Source organism: Equus caballus, chromosome 2 (assembly GCF_041296265.1).
Source record: "Equus caballus isolate H_3958 breed thoroughbred chromosome 2, TB-T2T, whole genome shotgun sequence".
NCBI classification, from domain to species: domain Eukaryota; kingdom Metazoa; phylum Chordata; class Mammalia; order Perissodactyla; family Equidae; genus Equus; species Equus caballus.
The window spans coordinates 95,753,842-95,781,537 of NC_091685.1; the positions used below are offsets into that span (position 1 = coordinate 95,753,842).

Sequence of the window (27,696 nt, forward strand, 5' to 3'; positions counted from 1 at the left end):
CTGAGGAGTAGAATTTACTACCCTTTGTTAAGAGACATTTACACTGTAAAGGAAATCTCCATCTGCAAAGTTTCCTCCCTCTCTGCACCAGGAAGAAGGGGAATGACCTTATCTCTAGAAACTCTTATCAATGCAGAAGGCAAGGACTTAAATCCGCATAATAATCTTGTTCCTGTTTATTGTACTTGTCTGGTAACCTCCTGTAGCTGACTTCCCCCACCCCCAACATCCTCCCTTGTCTTTAGCTGAAGATGATATTTAAGGTGGGGGCTTCAGCCATTTTGGCAAGTTGCTCAGGTTGCCTGAGCCTCTCCCATGTATGCATGTTATAAAGCTTTGTTTAATTTTCTCCTGTCATTCTGTCTCATGTGAATTAAATTCATTCTCCGGCCAGAAGAACACACAGTGGGTAGAGGAAATGTCTTCCTCCCTTACAGTTTGGTGACTTGGGCAGGATAAAATTTCACTGGCTGGGCACTGCTTGCTCCTGGACTGCTGCAGCCAAGAGATCCCAGACCCCTGAAGAGAGTCAGCAAGAGGTAAGAGTTCTTGCCACATCAGTCTCCCAGATCTCTGCCTGCAGGGTCCAATGGAAGCAAGAGTGGTGAGTTTTTTTGCTCTTCTAATTTTAGATTAGCAGAAGAAAATGTTGGTGAGGCTAGCTTCTTGGATTCAGCAACTCTAGGATTTGATTGAGTACTCACTGGTTGTAGATCCTTTTCCTCCCAGAGATAGTACTTTTCCTTGTCTCTGTCTTTTTGTTGTTTGTCATAAGACACAGGCATCTCTATAAGCCTGTTGTCCAGGCCTTTTATCTTGTTCTATGTCTTGAGAGCTTGGTTTTGCGACCTATCTGGTCTCTGCCATCGGAGGATGCATGTACTGGCATGCATCTTGGTGGCCAGTCAAGTAGACTGGGGTTCTGGGACACACACTCTTTGTCCACCTGTGTTAGCTCTCAGGGGAGTTTGTCATAAGAGGTCACAATTGCTTTCATAAGGGGCCTTTGTTGTCTCAAACTTTGTTGCTTGCTGTGCAATGAAGTCCTTTACTTTCTTAGACTATTTTTGGGAGTGAGCTTTCTGGATCTCTTTTGGGGACGCCTCTTTGCGTCCTTGGTTAAGCTTTTGGTTGAGTCGCTGTTACGATCCTACTCTTCATTGTGGCCAGACGATGGATCATTTAAATTAGGAAAACTTCTAAATTGGGGGAAAAAATATTGTGAGAGCTCTCATCATAATTTTTATTGGTACCTATGAAAAGGCCAAATTAAAAAGGAAACACAAGAAAATGATGACTAGGATTAAAACCCTGACTCAGGTTACAATTGAATTGACGAAATATAAAAGTCTAAGTGTTGGTAAGATTGTAAAGGTTGGAATGCTTGAGCTGATTTTCTTTATAAAGAGGTTATATCAACTTTGCCTGAGTATGTTTTAAAATGTCTGGCTGGGAATACTTCCCTATCCGATAGTATAAGACCAAGACCTGTTAAGTCCTGGCCATGGGTCCTGCCCCCATGCTGCAGCTCTTCACTGCCCATGGGCCCTGTCCCCATGCTATTTGAATAAAGGAGTACTACTACCAGACCTTGAGAGTCCAAGAAATGTTTCTTTTAACTCCTTGGCTCACTGAGCCAGCTTGCTTCACCAGCTTGTGAGCTGAAGTTCTAGTCTTCCTTGTGCCTTCCTCTTTTTCAAGGAGGGATCTAAATTCACTTCTCCATCGGGAACTTTCTTGGACAGCTGTATGAATCCACGTTTGCTGCCCATGGCTACTCTATGAGGCAAATTGTGGCATTCAGCCTGAAGAGAATCAGTACCTTAAGCCTGAGGGTGATGGAGAACAAATTAATCCATTATTTCCTAATCCTGTCTCTAATTATAAATTTTACATGGGTGCAGGTCAATGACTTAAGTCATTAGGATGATCGCCAATCTCTAAGACTCCCGTGACAGATTTCTTTTCCTAAGGCTGGATTGGAATCCCTCCCTATGGCTCCTGACCACATTCCAAACCACGGGAAAGTCCCAACTGGGATTCTGGTTCAAGGAAAGTACCAAACTCTAACCTTTGATTGAGTGTGGGAGCCCCTTCTTGGGAGAATGTCTCCAGGATGCAATTGGGTAGAATGTCCGCCAGACCAGCAGAAAATTCTTCACTGTTTTTGTCTATTCTTTCACCTTTGGGACAATTCACCAGGCACCTATGACTTCCAGGCATAATAGGGAAGGTATACAAGGGATGCAATGCACGGGGACACCCCCATCCTTGCTATAGGGACCCCACAGGCAGAACAGGTAGGATGCTGCCCTAGGTTCAGGGGAGATTTTCAAAGTAATGGACTTTTTTCTTTCATGTCTCTTAAAAAAAGTTACAGTGGCCATTTTGGGCTCCTTTTGAGCTTTGCAACTGAGAAAATGTTGAGAAAGAAATTTTTAAAGTGTCAAAGGCTCCACCCCTGGGAGCCCCCTTCTCTGGTTTCTGGGCCTGATCACCCTGGCAACCAAGTGGGGTGCCCTCTCTTGGCATTTGACTCGTTAAGCATTTTAGATGCCTACTGAGTCAGTTATGAAGATAGGAGACCTGTGATTTATTCTGTGAACTGTCCTGCCAGTGTTGTGTGCCCCGGCACGGAAACTGTTGTGTGACCCTTATCTCGATAACCCTTGGGGAAGAGGCCATGAGAGCGAGGGATGATCTCTTTTCCTTTCAGTCTGTCACCTCCTCTCTTGTCACCAAGTTGAAGTTAAGTTCAGGCTGGACCTGAGCAGAACCTGGACCTTCTGTACTTAACTCTCAACCCCAGGCAAAGGGAGTCTCAGCCCCCAGCCAGCTCCAGGCCTTTGATTCCTGCCTCCCTGCCTTGCCTTGTGCTGGCTCAGGGACTAAGTGCCCAGGTTAAGTGGGACTTAACTAGATCTTATAACTATGTTGATGCCTGCAGTCAGGCACATTTGCACACTTTCTCTGGCCACTGTCAGTTAGACACCAGCTTTACTGCCATGGGGAATGCCTCAAGCATCCCCAGAGACTCACCCCCTGGGTGCATTTTAACTAGTTGGAAACGCCTTCAACTGGATGGTTTATGTCCCAGAAACTCCATCTAAAAAAAAAAAAAAACAGCTTGAGTGGTTTCTCTGTGCTGTTGTGATGACGTTAATTCCCAGGACCAAAAAAAAAAAAAAGGGGGGGAGGGAGGGGAGACCATAAACGTGCCATTGCCAAAAAGAAAAAAAATCTAGCATCTTGAGTGTCTTCTCCACAAATATTAGTAAAAAGGCTCAAAACAAAATTTGGATTTATAACTAGGGAGCTTTATATTATTGTACCTGATTCATGGCAGTCATTTTTAAAACAATAGGTGTGAAGGCTCTGTGCATGTGTGTCTATATGTATCTTAGATGTGTGTGATATGTTTACCCCTGGATGGTATGGCCAAAACTAAGAGCTCTGTTTAATTGGCTTAAAGTAAGTGCTTACATAAATTCTAAATGTAATAGAAATTAACCCAATGTCTTTTAAGTTAAGATGATATAGATTAATCTTTGGTTAATGAAAGTTTAAGTTTGTTGGTTTGATTGAAAAGGCATGTCCTGAACAGTTGGCAGTATTTGGATATGATGCAAACATCCAGCCTGGGTTTACTAGTTTAAAAAGAAGAAAAAAACTCATGCTATCCCTGTTACAAATTTGTCAGCATAATAACTTTAAATGATAGCTAATTTTGTCTAATGTCTCATGAAGTTTTATAGGCAATCTAAATAAGTATTGGGAATGAGTAAACAAAATACATGTGAAAAAGCTAAAAGTATTGGGTAAACTTTTAAAAATAATTACGTCTTATGACATGTATACTTAACTTCCAAAATCTTTTTGGTAATGAAACTTTGAAGTTTTGCTAGGTTAATTTAAATGAATGATGAAATTCGTTGATTACCTAGATCATTTCCAAATAAGATATTAGACATTAATTATCAAATGTAAGTTTATCTACTTTTGGCTTCTTATTGCAAAGAGGCTAAAAGTGTTTGGGCCTATTAGAAAGTATGCCTTGTTTTTTATTGTGGAGTGGCATGTTTCTAGAAATTAGGAAAAGTGTTTGGAATGTTGATATAAAAGACAGCTCATAATTGCTTAGTTTTTAGTTTTTACTAGGGTCTGTAAGGGTTAAAGTTCTATTTAACATATGTAATTAAAGCTACTGGAAATTAATAAGGAAAACAGCTCTGTATTCAAGGAAAGTAAAATATATGTTTTCAGTAAAGAAGGTATAAAGAAAGGAAGTATTTTTGTTTGTTGGGGTAAGAAAGATAAATTTGTCCTAAAGTACTAGAAAGGAAAAAAGGAAAGCATGGAATAAATTCTGAATGCAGAAGAAAGTTATAGAAGGTTTGTGAAAGAAATTCTGAAAAGACTTTTGTACATGATCAAGCTGGCTAAGATTAAAATGAACCTAATTAAATAAATGGGTTTTAATACGAAAAAGTAAACTGGTACAAAAATTAGAATTTCTTTTTCTTTCTCAAAAGAATAATTTTCTTGAACTTTTGGCCTGCTCTAAGTCTACCTAAAAGACAGAATCTGGTTTGTTAAAATAATTTCTTATGTTCAGAAAGGAAGCGGTCTCAAGATTTTGACTGTTTTAACTATTTACCCTTGACTATTTCTGTTGTCATTTTGAGTATATACCTGAGCACTGTTTCACAGTGAGCGTTGTTTCCTATCTGAACAAGTGTTTAAAACCTTTTGATATTTTTGACAAGCTTCTTCCTCAAAAATATTCAAATCCTGAATAAAGACTTTCTTTTGTCCTGGACGAAGGAGTAGGATTACTCTGGGGATTTTCAGAGGGTGCCTGGGACTTCACAGAGAAATTTGCTCTCTCTTCCTATAAGGTGGAAAATTCTAGACTAATGAGGCTTATTTGGTATGTTAAATTACATGAGAAGTATTGTCAGATAAGTGATGATAATTTTTCTTGGGTAGTATTATGTGGGTAAATGTTACTGATATAAATGTTTTAAAATTATATAACATTCCTAAAATTCTGATCTGTCCTGGTTGTCAGCCATAATTCTAATTATTATTTTAAGGTGTTGTATATCCAAAAATAACCAAGTTTCTCTGTCAACTGTCATTTTTAAGTCTTTTGTTATTTACAGTCAGATGTTTTACTCTGATGCTTTTTGCTTTTGCAAATATGTCTTATCTTCAGAGGGATTCATGGAAAGGAGTCTGACACTTACTCTGGAATACAGGTTTCTGGTAAACTTTCAGATCATAAAACTGAACTGGGTAAGAAATTACAGAAATCTAATGGAGAAACTGATGACCTCATAAAACTTCTAACAGAAGATCAAGATCAAGAACTGATTATACAGGACTGTGTGAACTTATGAGACTGATTATAATTTTTTATGACTTTTATTTGAAATATTGTTGATTTTTTGGATGTTTTTCTTTGTTTTCTCAGATTTAAGGAAATCTTTTTCTCTTTTCTCTTGTGCTAACTATGACTTATTATAGCAATTTGGTGAAATTATACCTTCATGAGCAGAACTGAAACATTTATCTTTTTCTCCCTACCTGATCCCTCCAGAATTTGGAAACCTAGTACGTGAGTGAGTATGGTTATTTCATGGCAATATAGTTATTTGCATAAGTTCAATAAGAATCTGCTCTCCTTATAACAGGAAACATTGGTTATCTTACCAAAAGCTTTGACTGGAATGTCATATTTGAGAGAAACTTACAGACTCGGATATGACAATCCTGCCTTATTTTGTTGAGGCACTTTCCTTTTATATCCATTTTATGAGAGTTTTTATCGTAAGTGGAAGCTGAATCTTGTAAAATGCTTTTTTTGCATCTATTGAGATGGTCATATAATTTTTATTCTTCATTTTGTTAATGTAGTGTAAACAAGGTACCAGGCCCATATTTCCAAGTGGCTTTATTTCCAGAAAGTCAACCCTCTTCCTCAAAGGCAGTATTGTCATATCTGAGTCTGTATCATGCTGATCGATTTGCAGATGTTGAACCATCCTTACATCCCCAGAATAAATCCCATTTGGTTGTGGTGTATGATCCTTTTAATGTGTTATTGGATTCAGTTTGCTAATATTTTGTTGAGGATTTTTGTATCTGTGTTCATCAGAGGTACTGGCCTGTAATTTTTTGTGTGTGTGTTCTCCTTGTATGGTTTTGATATTAGGATAATGTTGGCTTCATAAAATGAGTTACGAAACGTCCTCTCCTCTTCAGTTTTTTTGGAAGAGTTTAAGAAGGATAGCTATTAAATCTTCTTTGAATGTTTGGTCAAATTCACCAGTGTACTCTAGCCTGGACTTTTGTTTTTGGGGAGCTTTTTGATTACTGTTTCAATCTCCTTATTAGTGATCAGTCTATTCAGATTTTCTATTTCTTCTTGATTCAGTTTTGAAAGGTTATATGATTCTAAGAATTTATCCATTTCTTTTGGTTATCTAATTTGTTGGTGTTTACCTTTTCTCTATAGAATTTTCCTATAATCCTTTGTATTTCCATGGTATCTATTGTAATTTCTCCTCTTTCACTTCTGTCTTAATCTCCTTTTTGACCTAGAATACCTTCTTAAAGACTTTGGAATTATAAAATCTCAACAATATTAGAACATGACCTTAAAATACACATTTAATTAAAACACACATTTTTAAACAGAAAATATTGCATTCCCTACGCATAGTAATAATTATAAAATCTACATTGGTGGTATAAGAGTATCATAAAAGTCCTTTGAAGCTTTCAGTAATGATTGGACTATCTACATTTGAAAGTCAATTTTTTTTAACATAGCATATTTTTCATACAAATGAAACATTTATCGCTTTGGGGGAATTCAAACACACAAATACTATTATGGAACTACTGATCAGCATATTATCTCTCTTTATGTCAATCTTCTCAGAACAATATGACTTACACATATATGAATGGAACCAAATGTGAATAAAAATGAATAATTATGAACATTATTTCTCTTCTTCAGATTCATAATTTATTGGAGCTTTTGTTACTTTAGAAAAACAAAAATCCCTGAAAGAAGATGCTTTGCTATTTTTAAACTTCTTATACACACATGTCATGATTAAGGATTGACTTGTCATCAATTTATACTGTAAACTGTTAAAGTATCTTATCATAACATTAATTTAGGTATAAGTCATTTTACCGTCCATTCAAGAGCAGAAATGTCTGACCACAAAGCAGATGGACCTAGTATTTTGCTGAAGTCCAACAACTATTCAGTCAATCAATTTGCTCTCCTGATAGTTAACTTGCCCAAGAAGGCTGTAAAATATTCATTTCACTCCCTTAAAGTCATTCACAAGAGACTGAAGGTTTATATGTCCTACTTCAAGAGGGAGCCTTGGCATTTACCTACCTGATGTGGAGAGAGAAGAGGACTTTTGGTGACTGGATAGTAAACCTTAGGTACATAAAAGGAAACTATTTGTTAGGTCAACAAAATGCATCATGACTAGAAAGCTCATTATCTGCAGGGTTTTGTTCTCTTGCTTCCATTTTTTGTAGTTTGAGCCTCTTGTGCTGCCATCCACTGAATTCCCATAAATGGAACTGAACCATATTGGTACTGCCATCAAGGACTGGCATGGACGACCTGGAAAATGCAAGTGGTTGATGGGTATGTAGAATGAGGGGTATGTGCCTTCAGGGAAAATAAAACTGTCTGTTATAAGTCAGGTCCTAACTCATAATTAAATGATGTTTTCTGACCACTTCAATTTTAGCCAATATTTTCCATACTCCATGTATATTGCACATTTTTTCTTCCTAACTATGTTCCTGAGGCCCAATCGTTTAGAGTTCTGTTCTTTTGAATTATGATATTGAACAGCAAGGGGAGGAATAAGAATTTTCTATTTCACTAGAGGGCACTGGTTATACAATTACTGACATGAAAATAAACTACTTCTCAATACTTTAGAACTTGAATGTAGTAAATAAAACCATCAATGTGATTTATGTCTAGATCTTCAAAGATAGATTTCTACTAGAAGCCTTAAAGTTTTATCTTGGTTTTAGTGAGAAATGGAATTTTTAGACCATTAGCTTGGAACTATTGTAAGGCTTCAATGATCTGCCAACAGCATCACAAAGCAGTGGGGCACCTTAGTGCTCTCTAACCACTCAGAAGGAAGGAGAGAAGGAAGAACAGACAAAAATGATAGAAGGAAGGAAGAGAGTGAGGAAGAAGGGGACAGGGGAAGAGAAGAAGGGAGACAGGGTCAACATGTCAAAGCAGCTCCATTCTCTAACCTACGGGTTTAATATTGAGCTTGCATAAATTCACAGAATTATCACAGAGTATAAGCTTCCCTAAGTTTACATCTGATAGGGCAGAAGTGTTCTTTCTCTTCTGTGTACTTTTCCAGGTAGGAACAGCACAGCTCATCATGCAGCTGCTCAAGTCCAGTTCCACAGAATATGATGCTACCAGATCAGCTGTCCCTAGGGCAAAGACAGAACTTCTGGAATTTAAGAATTGTCCCAATTTCAAAGCATCTGATCTCTGTTCTTGCATTTCTTTCCCCTTTCCAAGTACAGTTAAGTTCAATGATAGAGCCCAGTGGCCTCATCCACAATAAGCTGACTCTTCGAAGTTCCAAATGGGAAGATGAGATCAAGCATGTTCATTCTGGATTTTTCTTGATGGGAGAATAGCTAAAATTTGGGAGAAAATTTAGATTCGTATTCAGAGAAGTGAAGTGTGTACTGAACGTGATCAATAAAGTATTGTCTAAAGAAGCTTTAATATTAAGCTCAGGAGCCCATCTGGGTCTTTCAGGCCAATGAGGAATTGAGTTTACTGGAAATTTTGAGAAATGAATACTCCCCCTCCAAAATTCCATTATACTTGAAAGTTAACAGCCTAAAACTATTGCACATTTCAAGCTGTTTGCTGAGTCTGGAAGCTTTGTGATTCAGATTAATCCCGTGGTGACTGCCTCCACCCCCATTGTTTTCTTTATTAAGAAGCAAAGATCCCCATATGTCTCTATGTGAGACAGAATGACTCAGGTGTTTTATATTTAATGCACCCTTGGATAGCTGCTTTAGATTTTATATGCTGGTACAAGAGCACAGCAATCGACTGTGACACCGTCTGTTGATGAAATGTAGAGAACGGCCCTTGAGACAGAGTTTTATGTTCTAGTTGAAAATATGCAGAAAATCTGAATCTGCTCAATGCTATTATTTGCCAATATCTCTCAAATGGACTCGGTTCCAGCGTTAAATCTAATCAAATAATGGAAGTGATGAGACTGCTCCATCACTGTAGAGGTCAGACGCAAGATGCTCATCCTCTAATACTCCTCAGCAACCAGCAACGTATTTATAAGAACTTATGGTCAGCACTGAAAGGAAGACTATGTGAGAGAATTTCCATTTTTCAAAGATGAGGTCTGCCAACATTACCTACAATCACATTCTTTTCTCTATAGACTATGACTTTAATACATGTATGGGAACTTTGTCTGAGGTATGTTGTTTGTACAGGCCTCCAAATCTCAGTCCAGAAAGTTGGAGTGAGAAAAGAGTAGTCACCCAGTTTCATTTTCATACATGATTTTTTTTTTTTTTTGAGGAAGATTAGCCCTGAGCTAACTACTGCCAGTCCTCCTCTTTTTGCTGAGGAAGACTGGCCCAGAGCTAGCATCCATGCCCATCTTCCTCCACTCTATATGTGGGATGCCTACCACAGCATGGCTTTTGCCAGGCGGTGCCATGTCTGTACCCGGGATCCGAACCGGCGAACCCCTGGCCACTGAGAAGCTGAATGTGTGAACTTAACTGCTGTGCCAATGGGCCAGCCTCCATACATGAATTTTTTAATTCTAATTATCAGTGAGTTTTAGCACCATTCACCTAGTCAAAAGGTTTGATTCTCCATTGATACCTTCTGAAACTCATTCTCCATTCATATCTTTAAAATTCCATGGTCAACAGGTCCTATAGACTCCACCTTCTAAATGTTTATTTCTGTCTCTTCTATTAATTTCTTAATGGAATCTCAATAGCTCTGCCTGCATTACAGTACTAGATTCATAATTAATCACCTGCACCCAGGGCCCCCTCTCCCTCATCAATTACCTATAAAACTCTTGTCCAAACTGGAGTTGAGGTAAACAATTGCACTGGACAAAGTTAAACAGTCAAGGAAGATTTTAGTCTAGGCTACTGCAATAGGGAAGACAGACCGAACTCAATTCTGGTGAAACCAAAGGCTGGAGAGTTTTTAGGAGATAGGATGGGAGGAATTGTATGCCACCCTGACACTCCTGTTTGCTTATTGTTCTTACCCAAAAGAAAAGTAAACTTTCTCCTGTCTTTGTGAAAGGAGGTAGCTTTCCAACTTGGAACAAGTAGCCCGTGCAAGTTAGGCTCCTACATCCCACGGCACCTGGGAGACAGAGGAGGTGTCTTCCTGGATGATTACATTGCAAAGACATGGCACTCAGGTCCTTGGGAAAGACATTCCCTGGGTTGTAAAACTGGCAAGAGGCTTTTAAGATAATTTACATACATTTGAAAGGGACAGAAAGAGAATTTGCAATTACAAGTTTTCTAAAGTAAATGTTCTAAGAAAAGGGAGGTCAGGGACCTATAGACAGGAAGAAATCCACCTAATGTTTAGACAATCTGAAGGGAACTTTAAGGCCATCTTGGTCACTGGAAGCAGGGAGATCTTTCTAAAATGCAAATATGGACATATCTGTTACCTGCTTAAGAATCTTTGCTTCCTGTTCTCGTATAGGATACAACGGAAATTCCTAACTTGTCCTGTAAGAAAATTTTCATCATCTGATGCCCTAACTACTTTTCTGTGCCTCTGTGCTTTAGACAAATTGGAGTATTTCTAAATTTCTAAATATAAGGAATCTTTCTTGGCTCTGTGCCTTCATGCCATGGCACATGCTGTTCTTTCTATTGAGGATACTTTTCCCTGCATTGTTCGCCTACCCAACTCACAGTCCTTGTTTTGTTACTGCCTCTGTGAAGCCTATCCCACATGAAGCTATTTACTCCTCCCCGACCACATTGCAACGTTTACATATGTAGGGGAGGAGGACATTTTCTCTCCCCAAATGTGAGTTCGTCTGGCTGGAGAACAAATTAAATTCACGTGAGACAGAATAGCAAGAGAAAGTTAAACAAAGCTTTATGAGGAACCATGGCCAGGGGCCTTTCTTCCCGAAGGAAGAAAGGGCACTGAAGAAGTGGGGTGCACATAGTGGTTATATACCCCCAAACAGGGTGTTTCACATGTGATTGAAATGTCCCTCCCACAATAGTCACAAGATTGCCCTGTCACACAGCGCTTGATAGACACAGCAGGTAATGGTCTGCTATCTCAGTGGGCTAGCAGGAGGCAAGTCGATTGTCTGGAGCTGGGCTGTCACAGGTGAGCGCAGCAATCAGTTCCTAGACTAAGGAAAGATGCTTAATCCTTAAGAAATGCCAGCGTTGGGAGGGGGAGGGAAGTTAGTTACAGGAGGTTACCAGACTAGCACAATAAAATGCAGATTTTAAGTCCTTGCCTTTGGTATTGACTAAGATTTTCTAGAGAGAAGGTCATCATCTCCTTTCTTCTTCCTGGTACAGAGAGGGAGGCACATTTTACAGATAGAGATTTACCTTACAAATGTAAACGTGTCCTAACAAAGGGCAAGTTCCATTCCTCCTTCCCTGTCCCAGTTTATCAAAAGCAATCAGCCTCAAATAATCCTGATGCCAAAGAGACATATCTTGGGGTGGCCAATTCCAGGTCCTCACACATAATTCTAGCACAGGTTATAAAGTTGTATTGTCATGGGGTGTTTCTGAGTCGTCTCTTGGGGGTTGGAGCAGGAAAAGGTAGAAATTGCATATTTTTCATATTATCTTCCCAGCAACCATCATAGTGCCAATTATCTTCAAAGTAATCCTTAATATTTTTTAACTAAATTAAAGATGCAGTTCTTAGAAATAATACCAGGACCTACAAATGGAGCTCTTAAATGATCTCAATGGTAACAAGTCACCATCTTTTGATAATACAATTTTTAAAAATAATAATCAAATGTAATGTGGGACTATTTGAATAAAGAACATGATTAAGCCAATTTTTAAAAATCTGTAATAAATATTTTTTCCTGTGATTTTTAAAATGAGCTCTTAAGTCTTTAAGCAAAAAGCATTTCATTTAAATGAGGACCTAGGTCCAAGGACTTGCAAAGACAACACTGATTTAGATAAATGAGATTGATAATGTTTGTTAACAAATTAGTCTCAGTACTCTGTGTTTGCACAGCAGCTCTGGGTAGGGTAGGGCTATGTCCCATGTGAGTTCTTAGTAAGTACATGTTGACTAAATATTTTGGAATATCTCATTGTTTAAGACATCACAGCAAAATAGGGATTAAATCCCCTGGCTTAAAATGTTTAACACATTTGCAGCACTGTGAAATCATGCTCCATGCGATAATGAATCCGTTAGTCAGGCTTCCTGTAACGCTCTGACGCTTCCCCACTGAACAGATGCCTTACACCTGCTAGTGAAAGAACTTCGCTCACTAAGTGTTCTTAGTTCAATTTAAAGTTGGGTTCATATCTGTGAACATGAATTATTTAAATCCCAAAAGTCTGACAAGGAAAAAGACACTCTTTAAAAGTCCTTTAATAGATAACACAAATCTGGCTGTATTAACCCCATAGAGGGAGAAATGAATCAGTTCATGTCTAGTTATAAAAACAAGATTGAAAAATTTTTTAAAAAACGTATTGTTAAATATAATTTACATACAGTGAAATATAAAAATCTTCAGTGTGCATGTTAAAGATTTAGACAAATGCATCCATTAGTATAATCCACACCTCCATCGAGGCACAGAATATTTTCATTACCACAGAAATTTCCCTCATGCCCTTCCCAGTTAGAGCCCCAACAAGGCAAATACCATAGATTTGTTCTGCCTGTTCTAGAACTTCATGTAAATGGAATCTGACAAGACGTACTTTGTTGGGTCTTTTCTCTTTCATTTAGCATAATGGTTTTGGTGAATTTTGTAATGCTGAATCTCAAGATTCACCCATGTTATTGAATGTTTTAGCAATTTGTTCCTTTTTATTACTGAGTAGTATTTAATTGTATGACTATACACCTTTTGTTAATTCATTCTTTTGTTAGTGGACACCCCAGTCTGTTTCCAGTTTGGGGATATTATGAATAAAACTGTTATAAAAAGTATTGTACCTAAGAGAGCAATTGCTGAATTATATAAAAGTACATGCTTACCATCATAAGACATTGTCAAACTGTTTTTCAAAGTTGTTGTACTATTTAACACACCCAGAAGCAATCAACAAGAGTCCTCGTTGCTCTATATACTCTCCAACATTTGGTGGTATCCATCTTTTTCATTGTAACCATTCTAGTTGATGTGCAGTAGAATCTCATTGTAGTTTTGAATTCCATTTCCCTAATAATTAATGATTTTGAGAAAATTTTCATACGCTTATTGGCCATTTGTGTCTCTTCTCTAATGAAGTACCTGTCAAGTCCTTTACACATTGAGTTCTTTGTCTTCTTCTTCTTAAGTTGTAAGAGTTCCTTATGTATTTCGGGAAAAAAAATCCTTTGTCAGATATCTGTGTTAAGAATACTTTCCCCAGTCTAAGACTTGTCTATTTATTTTCTTAATGGTGAATTTTCCTGAGCAGAAGTTTTAGATTTTATGATGCACAGTTTATCAATATTTTTCTTTTATGGTCGATGCTTTCTCAGTCTGCTATAGGAAACTTTTGCCTAAATCAAGGAGTAAAAATTGTCTTATGATATCTTCTAGAAGTTTTCTAGTTTTAGGTCTAAGTCTATACTCCATTTCAAATTATTTTCCATTTATGGTGTGAAATATTCTTTTTTTCTGTATGGATATCCAGTTCTTGGTATCTTAGTTTGAAACCATTTGGTCTTATATATGCACGTCTGTTTCCAGACTTTTCAGGTGGTAGAAGCCACTGCCTGGTCTCCAGTGTTAGATGGGGTGTTTTCTTCCTTAATCATAGTGCATCTGCACTGTGAGAGGAGTGTCTCTCAGTTCTTGGTCCTCCAGCAGTGGGTGACTGCCATCACATAGCACTTGGTGGAAGGTTGAGAGTTCCTGTGAATTTCCTCTCAGATCTCCTTCCTGCCATCATATTTAGGCAGACTCCATATGTGTGCATCTCAGAAGGGTCTTTCTCAGCTGTCTTGCCCCATCCCCAGTCATAGACTGCTGCCATTTCTTATTCAGTATAAGGCCTGGAGTGTGGGAGAGTTTCTCTCAGTTCTTTTGCTCTGCCCTCAGACTACAGCAGGCTGGGGCACTTGCACCTCGGAAGGGTCTCTCAGTCTCCTCCCCTGCCACTGATCTCTGTAGTGAGCACTCAGTGAAGCTCTGTGTTAAGGAGTTGGCAAGTCGTGCAGATTCCCCTGTGTACGGTACCATCAGGGTTTCTAACCTCTTATACCAGCCTACCCTCAGCCTTTAAAAGTCCTTAAAAGTTCACTTGTCTTCCTACTATGTTTATGGAAGTTTCCTCTTCTCCTTGTTGCTCTGCCAAGGAGAAAAATATCCATGGATTCCATCTCTCCTAGGAGAATTTGGCACTTCTCATATTTTAATTCATTATTTTACTTTGAAACCTTAGGTCTTTGTTGGGTTTCAAAGACTAATTTTTTTTTTTAGATTATCTGGCTTGTTCTCATTTTGTGAGTGATCAAGCTCAGCAAAATCAAAAATATGGTAGAGGGGTAGCCTTCTCCATCAATAATTTTGCAACACCAAAGGACATGTCTCCTGACCTTAACCCTCCAAAATATTTAACATACTTTGTTAAAAATTGTGGAAAGTGTAGTAGTTCTTGCAGCCACTAAACCAGCAATTTCTTCCTCTGAAGGAAGGTATTTTATAGGATTCTCAGCAGTTTTGTAAAGTATAATAATTAGGCTTTGTTTTAATTGTGAGAGCATTTTTTTCCCTGATAGCCTCAAAATATTAACACAGTGTGACAAATATCATATGACTTCTGAGTTGTACTAACATCGTTCCTGTTACCAATGTTATTAGAGCTAATTCACTTAAAAATAAGCAACAAACATGCTGTTTAGCAGAATAGGTTGCACTATTGGCTCATTAGTGAACAGCATTTACTTAATAATGATAATTAAACCCTGCGTATTAATTTAGCCCCAAATTTTGGTGTTTCTGAGAGGAAGCGTGTTGATGGGAAAAGGGGTAAATGAAAGTGCAAAATCCTCATTTTTCCAGAGAAGAAAGCCAATGGATAACATCTAGGATTAAAAATTCTATTCTGTTTAGAAACAAAGTATAAATTTAGTATTTTGAAATGTGAAGAGAGTTCTGGAAATGAATAGCAGTGATAGGTTTCAGCATTGTGAATGTATTTCATTGCACTGAGTTGTACATGTTAAAAATGGTTAAAATAATAAATTTTATGTTATGTATATTTTATCACAATGAGAAAAAAGAAAGAAAAGAAATGAAAGTGCTCAAAGGATCAAAGTCCCTGAAATTAAAACTTTCACGGTAAATATAGAAAAATCAGTTTCATAACTCAAAAAAAAAAAAAAAAAGAAATATGAAGAGAAACGCGAAAGTGTTAAAAATATTGATAGTGGATGTCACCTGGGAGCAGGACTCAGCCACGAGGCGTGGGACTGCTTTTGTTTCAATCCTAAGACTTCGTGTGCTATTTGGCTTGTGCAAAATTACAAACATGGATTATTCTGACTGAAAAATGAGACAAATTTAATAGAACAGAGCTGTCATGTGTGAGCCCCATAGACACATCTGTACTGTTACCTTTTCTCCCTGACACATTTTAAGGCAACACCTAATTCCTCAATTTTGAATATTAGTGAGATTTTTGCACTTTATATGGGGAGAAGAAAACCAACCGTGGAAAAAGATCTCATGAACAGGCTGAGATGTGCTTTATTTTGTAATACCAACTCCTAAGTTTATATAATCACAAGTAACAGATAGTTCCAAATAAATTGCCCCCTCTTTCTAATGTAATATTTTGTGCAGGTAAAAACACCATTAAGGGCAGCACTAGAGGAAAACTAAAAGTCCTCACGTTAGCTGAGAAGGCACACACAGACGGAGAGCACAGTCCATTCCCCTTTGACTTAGTGGGAAGGCAATTCAACACGTTGGAGAGAATGAGAAAAGAAGGAGAAAGTGGGATAGTTTAAGGTGAGCTAGTTTATTACCGAGTTAGAGACTGTTCAATGTCTTCTGGAACTGCCAACATGTCACAAAGCACCACCTCCCACCTCAAAGTTTAAGACCAAAAGAAATACACCCTATTTCTTCACCCACTTAAAAAATCTTTAAAAAATCATTTCCACTTGCACTGAATCAGAAAGACAAGTATTTGAGAGAAGACAAGGACTTTCTGAGTCATCACTTCCTACTAGATTGTCTTGCGAAGAAAACTGATTTGCAAGAAATTTCCTTTTTCTCTCATAGCCTCCTACTTGATAGGTAGAGAATTGCTAAGCAATCAGATCCACTTGTTTGTTTTTCAGGATTTGAAAAACAAATTAAATAGAATTCTTCTACATATTGATGCCAACTTTTCTTTCTTTGAGGAGGCCACAAATTTTTGCCTAAACTTGAGGACCTCTTGGAGTTGATGCAATGCAAGTGGCCATAACCAAACAGACTTCCATGAAATTTCTTTCTAAGAGGAGTTAATACATTTTTAACTTGAGTATGCTTTCTTGGGGTAGATAATTAGTATCTATAAGTGCTTATCTTAAATCTTCCTTAAAATCATTTGGCATTATTAAGTGGGATCCAGGGACAGTGTTCTCTTCCTACTTAAAATGCAAAAACATGAAAATGAACTCTAATTTATGGAAATAGAGAAAGTGTGCATTTAGGTATCTAGATTGTTCAGTTCAGTTGAGACCAAGGCTGAAATTCTGATATTTTACATTAGTCCTATTAGCTCTGCTCAGAGAAAAACTATTTTAGAGTTCTTGTGTTGCTTCTATATGTGCAGACCCAAATCTCAGTGATGCCGACATAAAGAAACTCACAAGACGATGGCAATTTAAAAATTTACAATGAAATGTCTCACTGCCAAGGGACCAGACACATGCGTCCTCAGGCCTGCACCTCCTCTCCTGTGGGCAAGTCAACAGGAAGCCAGCTTTTGTTCAGAGATTTGCTCTCCTTGAGCAGCAAGTCAGAGCAAAGGGAGTAAGTAAAGTTCAAATGTTTAGTGAAGTTCAGGCTCTGAGAGGCTGGTACAAGTGTCACTGTGACAGGAATATAGCCATCTCTGGTAATGAATAATTCAAATCTTGAGCCAAGGAGTCCTTTTTCCAGGGAGCAGATATGTGGGCTTTCCCTGCATTTGCTTGACTCTCCTTTGTTTTTGTTCCATTGATGACCAAAGCTTCTTATCGCAGACACAATTCTTTTCAGTTATATTAACTCTATCCATACAGTTATATTCTACTCACTGCCTTTTTAAAAGATGTTAGAAACCCTAAATTCACCCCTCTGAGCAAGGTAAAACTTTTCTCTTACATGTTCTTCCAAACGTAATCTTCAATGTTATTTTTCCTGTTAGAATTACTAATATCAGCACAGGATGTACTTGGTCTGCTCAAATAACAAGATTAACAGGTATAAGAAGAAAAAAGAATAGAGAGACTCTAGAAAGAGATCTAAGTATACATGTAAAAGAATCATCATTTAGGGGCCGGCCCCGTGGCTGAGTGTTTAAGTTCGTGTGCTCTGCTTCGGTGGCCCAGGGTTTTGCCAGTTCGGATCCTGGGCACAGATACGGCACTGCTCATCAGGCCATGCTGAGGTGGTGTCCCACATGCCACAACTAGAAGGACCCACAACTAAAATATACAACTATTTACTGGAGGAATTTGGGGAGCAAAAGCAGGAAAAAAAAAAAGAAGATTGGCAACATTTGTTAGCTCAGGTGCCAATCTTTAAAAAAAAAAAGAATCATTTAATAAAATGCAACTGGTTAACCTTTTGGGGAAATATTTAACTTAGAGTAAAGGGTCAAATTGTTTCAAAACCAAAATGAAACCAAAAACCTACCTGGAAGAAAGATATATGGACTTAAGTTTGGACTGGAAAGCCTTTCCAAGCAAGATAGCAATGGCTGGAACTATGAAGAAAATATTTGATCAATTTGGCTGCAATTACATGGACATTAAAACCTTCCTGTCAAAAACATGACAAACATAGTTGATAACATGCTCTGAGTCCTTTTTATGTCCACAAACCTTTTTGAAGGAAGTAGACATAGATTTTTTATTTCAGTGTTCACTCACTCTCTACTCTAGGTTGTACTAATGAGAGAGGATGCACAAAAGAAATGATGGGAAGAAAAGTGCTGATCTATTTTATATTGGCCAGTGCTTAATATTACCCCTCCCCCTAACCTCCTCTCATAAACACTGGCACGTGGCATCAGACTGAGAGCATAGCTTAGGCCAGGAGTCTCAGGTAAGACTTATTTCCCAATCCCTAACCTTTGAACCTGACCCAACTTACCCATCGAACCATAAGAACCTGGAGCCAAGAGAGAATTATATTTTCAACTCAGTCAGTCACAATCAGAACAAAGAGATCTGAGAGTATGACTGGTTCAAAGAGAGTTAGATAGATGGTCAGGCCCAGACCAAAGTACTGGATGCCAGACAAGTGTGAGACAAGGCAGGAGGCCACGATACACTCAAATCTGACTTTTAATTTAAAGAACCTAACTATTAGTGGAAAAAGCCCATTAACCAATTAGATTAGCCACTCTTCCTTCTGGAAGAGGGTGGAGAATGGGACGTGGAAAGGTCAGATGTAACTCCTCCAACATTCCCTAAATGAGGGAGCTGGGGTATGTTCAGTCTTTCTTATGGGCAGAAGCAGAAACGTGAGGAGAAGGGCAGAAGGGTCCCATTCAGCAGTGATGCATCCTTAAATTTATCCACATCCTTTGACTGAGAGGTATATATCTTAAAGGAATAATGAAAGGATGCAAAAAGATTTCTCTCAAGGATACTTGTTGAAGAGACAGTTTATAACAATTAAAAGAGTGTAAAGTAACCAATTCCAACAATAGAAAAAAAAGGCCTTTACTAAGAGAGTATATTACATTAATACAATAGAAAGCTGTATGGCCACTAAAATGAGATTCACAGTAAATTAGGTGAAAATAAATTATAAAATATTATATACAATATAATCTTATTTTTATATTTGAGAAATGCACATCTATAAAAATGGAATGTTTTAAAAATAACTGTTCACAGTGATTATCCCTAAGTGGTAGTACTATGTATGATTTTAATTTTTCATTTGCTAAAATTGGAATTATCTAGTCTTCCCAAAGCAAACATATAGGACTCACATCATTTAAGAAAAAAATTAGTGAAAGAAGAACAGTTGATTGGGTCAATTACGATGAGAGGGACAGCTGCGTGAGGAATTGGGGAACAATTCATTTATGCAGGAACCGCTTCCCAACAACTCAATAATTGACTCAAAAAACTTATTTCGTGCCTCCTATTAGGAATTGTTATTGGCCTCTCTTAAACAGTTTTCTTCTAAAATAAATGTCATCTGGTTTGACTTTTTCCTTTTTGACCCTACATGATTCACTGTCATTGTTAGGTGAACTAATTTTGGAGATCTGCAGATTCATTCATCTACGCATCCAGTCACACACATTTCCAAGTGGAATGAGTGCATGATTTACTAGTGCCCTGAAGATGCAAAGAAGAAAAAGATTTCTCCTGAGAGAAGCTTGCTGCAAACTTGATGCCTGTTTTGGGAAACAAATCATACCTGCTTGAAATTACTTGATTACACTCACAAGATAATATGATAATGTGGCACGATGCATAGATTTTCACCAAGGATTATGGAGAGTGGGACAGATCTGCATGCCCTAGGGTGCTGTGGGAAAAGATTTTTGGAGGAGGCGTGGCTTACCCTGAGCCTTACAGAGTATATGGGATTTGGATTTGCAGAAAGGAAGGATTTAATTATTCCAGGATGGCCCAACTGATGAGGTTAGGGGAGGGGGAAATTTTAGGGAAATAGAGAGATGAGGTTGGAAAAGTAAAGTGGGCCCATTTAATGGAACGTTTCAGAATCCAGACTGAGGAATTTTTATTTGCTTTGAAAAATTAAGAAAATTTTTTGAACACGTCTCAGTAATTCATATCTCTATAATTCTTCCACAGGTTTTCAATGGATCCCATTGCTAGGTGCTCTAAGAGGGCTCAAGGCTGCTCCTTTTCCATTTTACCACTTTCAGGCAGTATCACTCCCAACCAAGAAGATCCTTTCCAGCACCACTGTGCAAATGGAACTCTAAACACCTCTCTCCAGCCACATAGAAACATCCTGTAAACTCTAAGACAGCATGGTTAGGCTCAAAGCTGTTCTGTTGGACTATTGTGCTAAATAAGACTGGTAGGTTTATGTGATGGGGAAGGGATTTAAGGTCTGAGTCAGTATGTGTGTGTGTTGTGGGGTGATTGTCTTTTTGACTGTCCTTTTCTCTAGGAATTTTCTTCTCGTGGATTTGCCAACACAAACAACCCTAAGTACTCTTGGGCTGGGTAGCCAGGCTAACTCTCCACTATCTAAGGATTAAGGAAATGTTCTATTGTTTGTTTTTCCTCACTGACTTTTTTAACTGTCTTGACCTTGGTGCTGAGCATTGAGATTCAGGGAGTGGGCTTACAGTGGCAAAGGCAAGAGGGACCATAATGCCATCATCCAGAACAGCTTGTGAAGGTTCCATTCTGAGGCTTGGAGGTGCCAAAACTCAAGCTAGTGGTAGCTGCTAATATGAGTTCCTGTCTGCCTTCTTTTGTACATGGCTCTTTCTCAGAAACCTCTCTGGAGGCGATAACACTGGCAGCCAGGATTTGTGCTCTGAGTCCAGGGTCTAAGATGACCCCTTAATGTAAAATGTGAGTGTCATGGTCTTTCAGAGGTTGTATAATCAAATGGGTGCAGAGACCAGGGAGTTACACAGATGTAAAAACCAAGCAGGTGTGGTAGGGCCTGTGACTACAGAGTGCCCATCCTATTGACGTAAGAAACACTAGTCTAAGCTGAGAATTTTATGGAACCATAAAGTGACCTCAAAAAAGTCACCAGAATCTCTCAGAAGTGTCTGGAACATCAAGGATACAAAAGAATTTAAACTACTCTCAAAGACTACCAGAAAAGCCAGGGGTCATGCACTCTTGATAATTTTTCCCCAGAATATAACAACCTCCAGAATTCCCTGGCAGATTTTTCAGAATCAGTCTCTCTGGGGACCTTGGCTTCTTTTTTCAACACCAATCATCATTTTGGTTTGATTAATCTTCCTGTATGTGGCCGCTAGGACATAAAGCGAGATCATCCAGGGCAACAAGTTTGTTCTTAAGTTATTTGGGAAAACAGATGTACAGGAAAGATTAAATTATTAGTCCTTTGGGAAATATGATGGTGGGGAGAAAAATTAAAAAAAATAGTTTTGTCCTTGTTCTAACAGAGAACAATCTGTACAGCACTTAATGTCAAAAGATTGTAAAAACTATTCCGGGATGAGCCTGGAATGAGAGATGTGTGCACTGAACTGGGTGCTTGCCTTCTTTCACTCTCTGTAAGAGTGAGGAACATTGAGACAGTCACAGGGCAGAGAAAGAGTCCTGAGAGATGAAAATGATGGGGGCAAAGTGGCAACAGCAAAAAATCCTGAGGTCAAGGCAAAGGTAGTGGATTGTCCTTCTCCACCCACCTGCTTTTGTAAACTTCTACTCATCCTGTAAATTTTGGTATTACCTCCTTTGAGAGACATGCTTTGACCTCCACCAGGCTCCTTTCAAGACTCTTGAGTTCCTATAACACTCCCAAGAATATATCTAATAGGCGACTTCCATTTGGTACTCTATTGAGTTAGAGACAGACAGAAGTGTGACTCTGCCTCCTTTTGCAGAGGTCTGGGCAATTTAGAGGTGTGGACAATTTAGCTCTGAAAGGTGGAAAACTCAGAGTTGTGATATCCAAAGTTCTGCAGTGTATATATATATTATAGAGACAAACGGGAAATGCTGTTGTGGTTTTGTATTTGCAAAGTATGTCCAATGTTGTGTTACCTATAAGATGATAAATTTGCTATGGGAATTTGCTGGCCATGCAACAAATTCTATTAACCATCTTAACATGATTTTCATAAACTTCAGTTACTTCTAGAATCAAAGAATATTCCACTGCCCCAATATATGGTTAAGAACCTTAGGTTCATCCTTGTCAACAAATGGCATAGTCATCAATTCATATCCTTGCTTTATCAATGCAATAATTGATTTACTGAAAAATCATATGATATTTCTATAAGGAGTTTAATTCTTAGAGATTTATTCTTCAAGTTGTCTTTTTGTGGTTCTACTGAAATTTACTCTGTTGCATTTTCTTTTCTCTAGCTGCTAATGGCCACCCACAAACATGGCGACCATATATATATTAGGACTAGTGCAGTGCTAAAGACATTAACACAGATTTCCTCAATTACATCTGAGCAGTCAAACATATGGGGTGTTCCTCTCACAGAGTCACACTATTCACTGAAGAAAGCTGTAAGCCCTTGGGAATATCAAAGCATCCTGGATTGAAGAAATATCCAGGAATTGGGCAGGTAAGTCAAATCTTTCCTTTTTAGACAGAGACTCTGAAATGCAACACCAGTGCTAAAAACCATAAATCTTTGTTTTTTCCTGGATCAGCACCCAGAACTTCCTATAGAAAGGGGAAGTAGAGTGCTTTGAACTTTGTCCTAGAAAAAAAAGAAGTGAGCCTTTTTTTTGGATGATATCCATCAAGCTAATGGCTGTGGCTTCCAGGGAGATCTCAGAGGCAACATGCATTGTCACTGATATACTTGCTATCTCCAGAGTCCCCATGGAAAGGGTATTCATTTTGTAGCTAATGTAAATTACAGTGCCTGTCTTTGTATTTCAGTGATTTGAAGTGACATTCTATTAAAGGTGTTCCTGACGCAAACAGGATTAGGTGGTAACGGGAGAATTAAACAAGAACTATGCTTGGCTGGTAACCTTGAGCCTAATAGTCTTCAAGAATAACAACAGTCTTTCTTTCTCTCCATTTTTTATACTGTGATATTGTCTTACAAGTAGCAACTTCAAGAATTGAAAAATTATAGAGTGGGACCTCTGTTTTCTACCACATTTGTTTACTAACATCTGCTCAGGGACTTTATCAATGATGAAGATTTGATAGTAGGTCAAATTAATTTAAGTTCCATGTTAATTATGACCTTGAAACTTTGCTAATAAAAAAAGTGATGATCAAATTGCCCTGCCTTTGTAGCTGAATGATGAGAGCGTGAAATCATTCACTGGCAAGGGCAGAGATGTAAACCACAAGAAAGAATAACCATGACCTAGCCCAAAGTATTAAAGCCCTGGCTGTGCCTGACACCTGGAGTTGTGATGCAGTGCAACCTAGACATATTTGATTCTTGACAGTCTGAGAAGGAGAAAAACTAAAATGAGTAACCAAGTTCATACATCAAATCAATAATTAATATAAATAATGTAATTACATTCAGTAGCAGTAATAGGATAAACATTGCAGTTTTTGTTACAGTGAGGTAGGTGAAATCTAGAAGATAGAACAGCTTGAAAATGAGTTGGGAGAGAGGATAAGAATTTGGAAATATTGCAGTATTCACTGTAGTAGGTGACAATTAACCAATATAACTGGTGTAAATACTATGTGTTGAAATTGAAATGGGGGTGAGAGAGGGCAGTGGTCAAATTGGCTTAAAGGGAGCATTCCCCAGGCAACCAGCTGCTAAGCCAAAAAACACAGCAAATAGACAATTTGTTTTGGCACTTTGCTGGTGAAATTTGATGGGTATTAAAGGCTAGAACTCTAATTCTGCTTGAGACTACGAGGTATTAAAGTAAAGAGAATTTTTTCAAGCAAATTCTGGGTATATATAGTACTGTACTTGTTTTAAACTGAGGCTATCCTTGGTTTTGCCGATTATAACTCCTAAGTAATCATCTTACTAGAACCACAAAGTGTTCACGGAATAGGTGAGAAAGAAAGTTATTTAGTACCTGTCACGTACCAAGAACTGTTCTCAGCTTTTAATTGAACTCACAACAATCCTAGTAGTCAGATAATATTGTTATTTCCTTTCAGAGACAAGAAAATGGGCTCACAGTGGTTAAGTAACTTGCCCAGGATCAGATGACTGACCATATCTGGTTCCACGTCTCTCTGGGTGGTGCCCATTCAGTAATGGCTGTGGTCTCCTGGAACAGCTCAGAGGCAAAAACTCTCTGACGTCAACTTTAGGAATTTTATATTCTTGTTGTTCAAAGTGTGATTCATGGACCAGCAGCCTCACGTCTCCTGGGAGGTGAGTCATAATCTGCATTTTAACAAGGTCCTGGGATGCACATTAGAGTATGAATGCAAGTTTTATAAGATACAGCACTGCCTGACACTTTGACTTAAAAGAAAGAAAAAAGGATTCTTAGAAAAGCATTCTTAAATCCTTTTGATTCATGGAACACTCTAAGAAATTAACTATGAACACCATGGACCTCTCCTGAAAAACAATATATTCATACTGACGTCCACACTTACATTCACTTCCTGAGCGTTAGACATCCCCTGAAACCCACACATGGTTGACCTAGTTAACTGCAGACTCCAAGTTAAAAATGCCTGTGAGAGTTGGTTAAGGTAACAGAGAAATCAAAACGGTATACAGTTTGAAAAGTGAAAAATCACGGCAAAAGAAAAAAGTCTACTCTTTCAATTAGCAGCACATAATTATATAGGTTGAGCCTTTACCTCTTTCCCAGAAATTGGCAGAACATTTTCTTTAACCCACTTATATGGGCAAAATAGATTTTCCTAGTAATTTTGTCTCCATTTATCTCCTCTCCTTATTAATTTCTTCCCAATTGACTTTACCAATAATTATTTGGAGTTTCACTCCCAGTGCCAAGATCTTCCATAATGATAAGCATGTTTCTATAAGATCATGTACACATACCTCATTCTTAGGGACTTACGGATATAATTTCAGCTATGTTTTCAAAAACTTTATTTCAATAATTTTATAACTAGTCACTTATAAAGCTGGATGTCCTAGCTTTTGTCTTATTAACTGTAAATGTGCAGCAAAAAGAAAATAATTTTTGATTTTGAACAAACTATCCCAGTTCTCAAACCTTTTTCACCATTTGGTAAATATTTCTAAAACCATGAAGTCATTGAGTGTTGACTGCCTCCTTTGCCCTTTTCTCCCTTTCCTTAGGCTTTAGAGAAAGGGCTATTTTTATCCTGAAGAGATCTACTTCTCTCCTAACCACATAACTCTCAAGTCAACTGGATCCAGTTTTGGACAAGTCGTGATATCGAAATAGATGATCATCCGTCCTCTCTTCTTTGATAAAGTTTTGGTCTTGCCAAGGTCGTTACTAGCGCCTTGGTGTAGTTTTACTGGGACTTTACTAGTGTCTTTCTTTGCCCATTCAAAAAAAATCTTGTTCGTTTTGAATTTTCCTAACGTTTCCTCTCTCTTCCTCACTATCAGTGTCTCTAGAAGGGGAGTCACTGTCAATATAATTTTGTGTTGGCATGGGTTCCCCATGTAAATTTCTTTGCAAAATTCAGAATAATTATGAACCAGTTTCTAGTTTCACAAAAATACTATAAATAATTCTAAGTTCCTCTAAGTTTATGGGGGAACTATTTACCTGATCTAAATCTACACAACAGTTTAGACTTTGGTCCTTTAGTAACGAACTCATACAATAATTTTATGTAAATAATTGACTAGTAATAAGTAAATTTTAATAAAGCTGAAACATCTGAAAATGATAGATTTAGACAACTACTAAATCATACCATCAATGAAACATTTATTTTCTTCATTTTTTTCTTTACTTTTAAATCAAACAATTAACAACTTAAAAAGAGTAAATTTCAAAGTTAAAGATACTAATAAAATTCGGTAAACTATTTCATAAATGAACTAAAGTCTGAATTTGCTAAACTATTACACTTCATAGTTTGTTCTCTTTTTCATTTTTAGATGTTAAACACAAATCAAAATTGAGGTAAGTAAGATTCAGTTTCTTAATCTTTGCAATCACTGTGTAATCATTGCCTATTTTAATCTGTTTAAGAAATATGCAGGTCCAGAGTGGTGAGAATACCAACTGTGCCTGAAATCTGTGTGAACAAGGGTGAACTTTTTTCAGAAGTGACCGTCAACTGAATTCACCGGAGTTGGTGGCCAACCACGTAACAGAAGTCTCCAAATTCACTTCCATGTAAAATACAATGTTTATTAAAGGACAAGTGACAAATATTTGCTAAGTTGCAGCTTAGATGTATATTATTCAAAACAACTGTAACCTGAGCAATTATTTGAAACATAGACTGCCAAAAAAATTGTTTTCAGGAAAGAGTGTTTTACCTCTGGCATTGTTTAGAATCGCTGGCACTTAGTGATCATAAAGGCAGACAGACTTTCAGTTAGTTTTATTACTGTTTTTCAATTCCCTACAGACAATGGACCCCCTTGAAGCTTACACGGGGGGCTTCCCCAGCTGGCCCTCAGTATACCACTGTTTGCAAATATTCATTCCTTTGAGCACATTTTATGTCCACTGTTAGAAATAAAATAAAGATGATTGAGGAATGAAATGAATCCTTAGGGACAAGCCGGCTCTGCTGAGAAACAGTGTGACCTCGTGGGAAACCAAGTTCCTTCAAACAGGGGAAGTCTGAAGCCACCAAGAGAAATGACCTCACCATGGTGACAAAGGGTTATACCTCATCTTACATTTTCTGGCTCAGAGTTCAGAAGACCTCTCTGTGAAAGGGAAGAGCTCCTCTGCTTTGCAAATCTACTCTCTCTTACCAAAGGAAAAATCCTTTCTACAATTGCTGTATCACCCATCAAAAAGCCATTCAACCGAAAAGCAGGGAATAGCATCATTGTGGCCATTTGGATGAAGTCTGGCTGCCTGTTAACTTCTGTTTCCAGAGAGTAGCTTTGCTGATCTCCACACTCTTAACCTGTGAAGCACAAAATCAAGGCCAAATGGCCAGTAAAGACAATAACCATTTGAAAGAGTGCTGCCTTATTTCTGCAATTTTGACTTGAATGCCTCTTCTAGAGAAAGCGTAGTATTTTTCCTTTGATGTTGCAGTGTGGATAACGGGTCTGTGGTTTTCACTCTTTAATAAACTCTGGGACACCAAGAGCTTACATTATATTGAAAAGAGCGGATTTCTTTTCATCTGAGATGCTTAAAGCAATGTTATTAATAATACTGTGTATAACAGCTGCCTTTATTTATTCATAAATACAGCACAAACATCTTACTTGTCAAAAGGAGAGGATTTTCTTTTACTATAAAAAGATAATTAATTCAGGCTGGATAAACTTGATGGTGCATTTGCCATCTGGGCAAAGCTAACAAAACACCAGAATAGAATTGTGTGAAGAAAAAGTAATCAAAATATGGAATAAAAATACATGCTTAAA

At 37.9% G+C, this 27,696-nt stretch overlaps 1 long non-coding RNA gene across 1 annotated transcript; it reads left to right on the top strand.

Moving 5' to 3' along the window:
- The first annotated feature begins 237 nt into the window (after positions 1-237).
- On the top strand, positions 238-27,696 carry LOC102150773 (uncharacterized). Its single transcript, XR_002803608.2, has 6 exons — positions 238-539; positions 7,576-7,687; positions 20,336-20,567; positions 22,577-22,788; positions 24,324-24,543; positions 25,453-27,696. It is a non-coding gene; the product is annotated as an uncharacterized lncRNA (long non-coding RNA).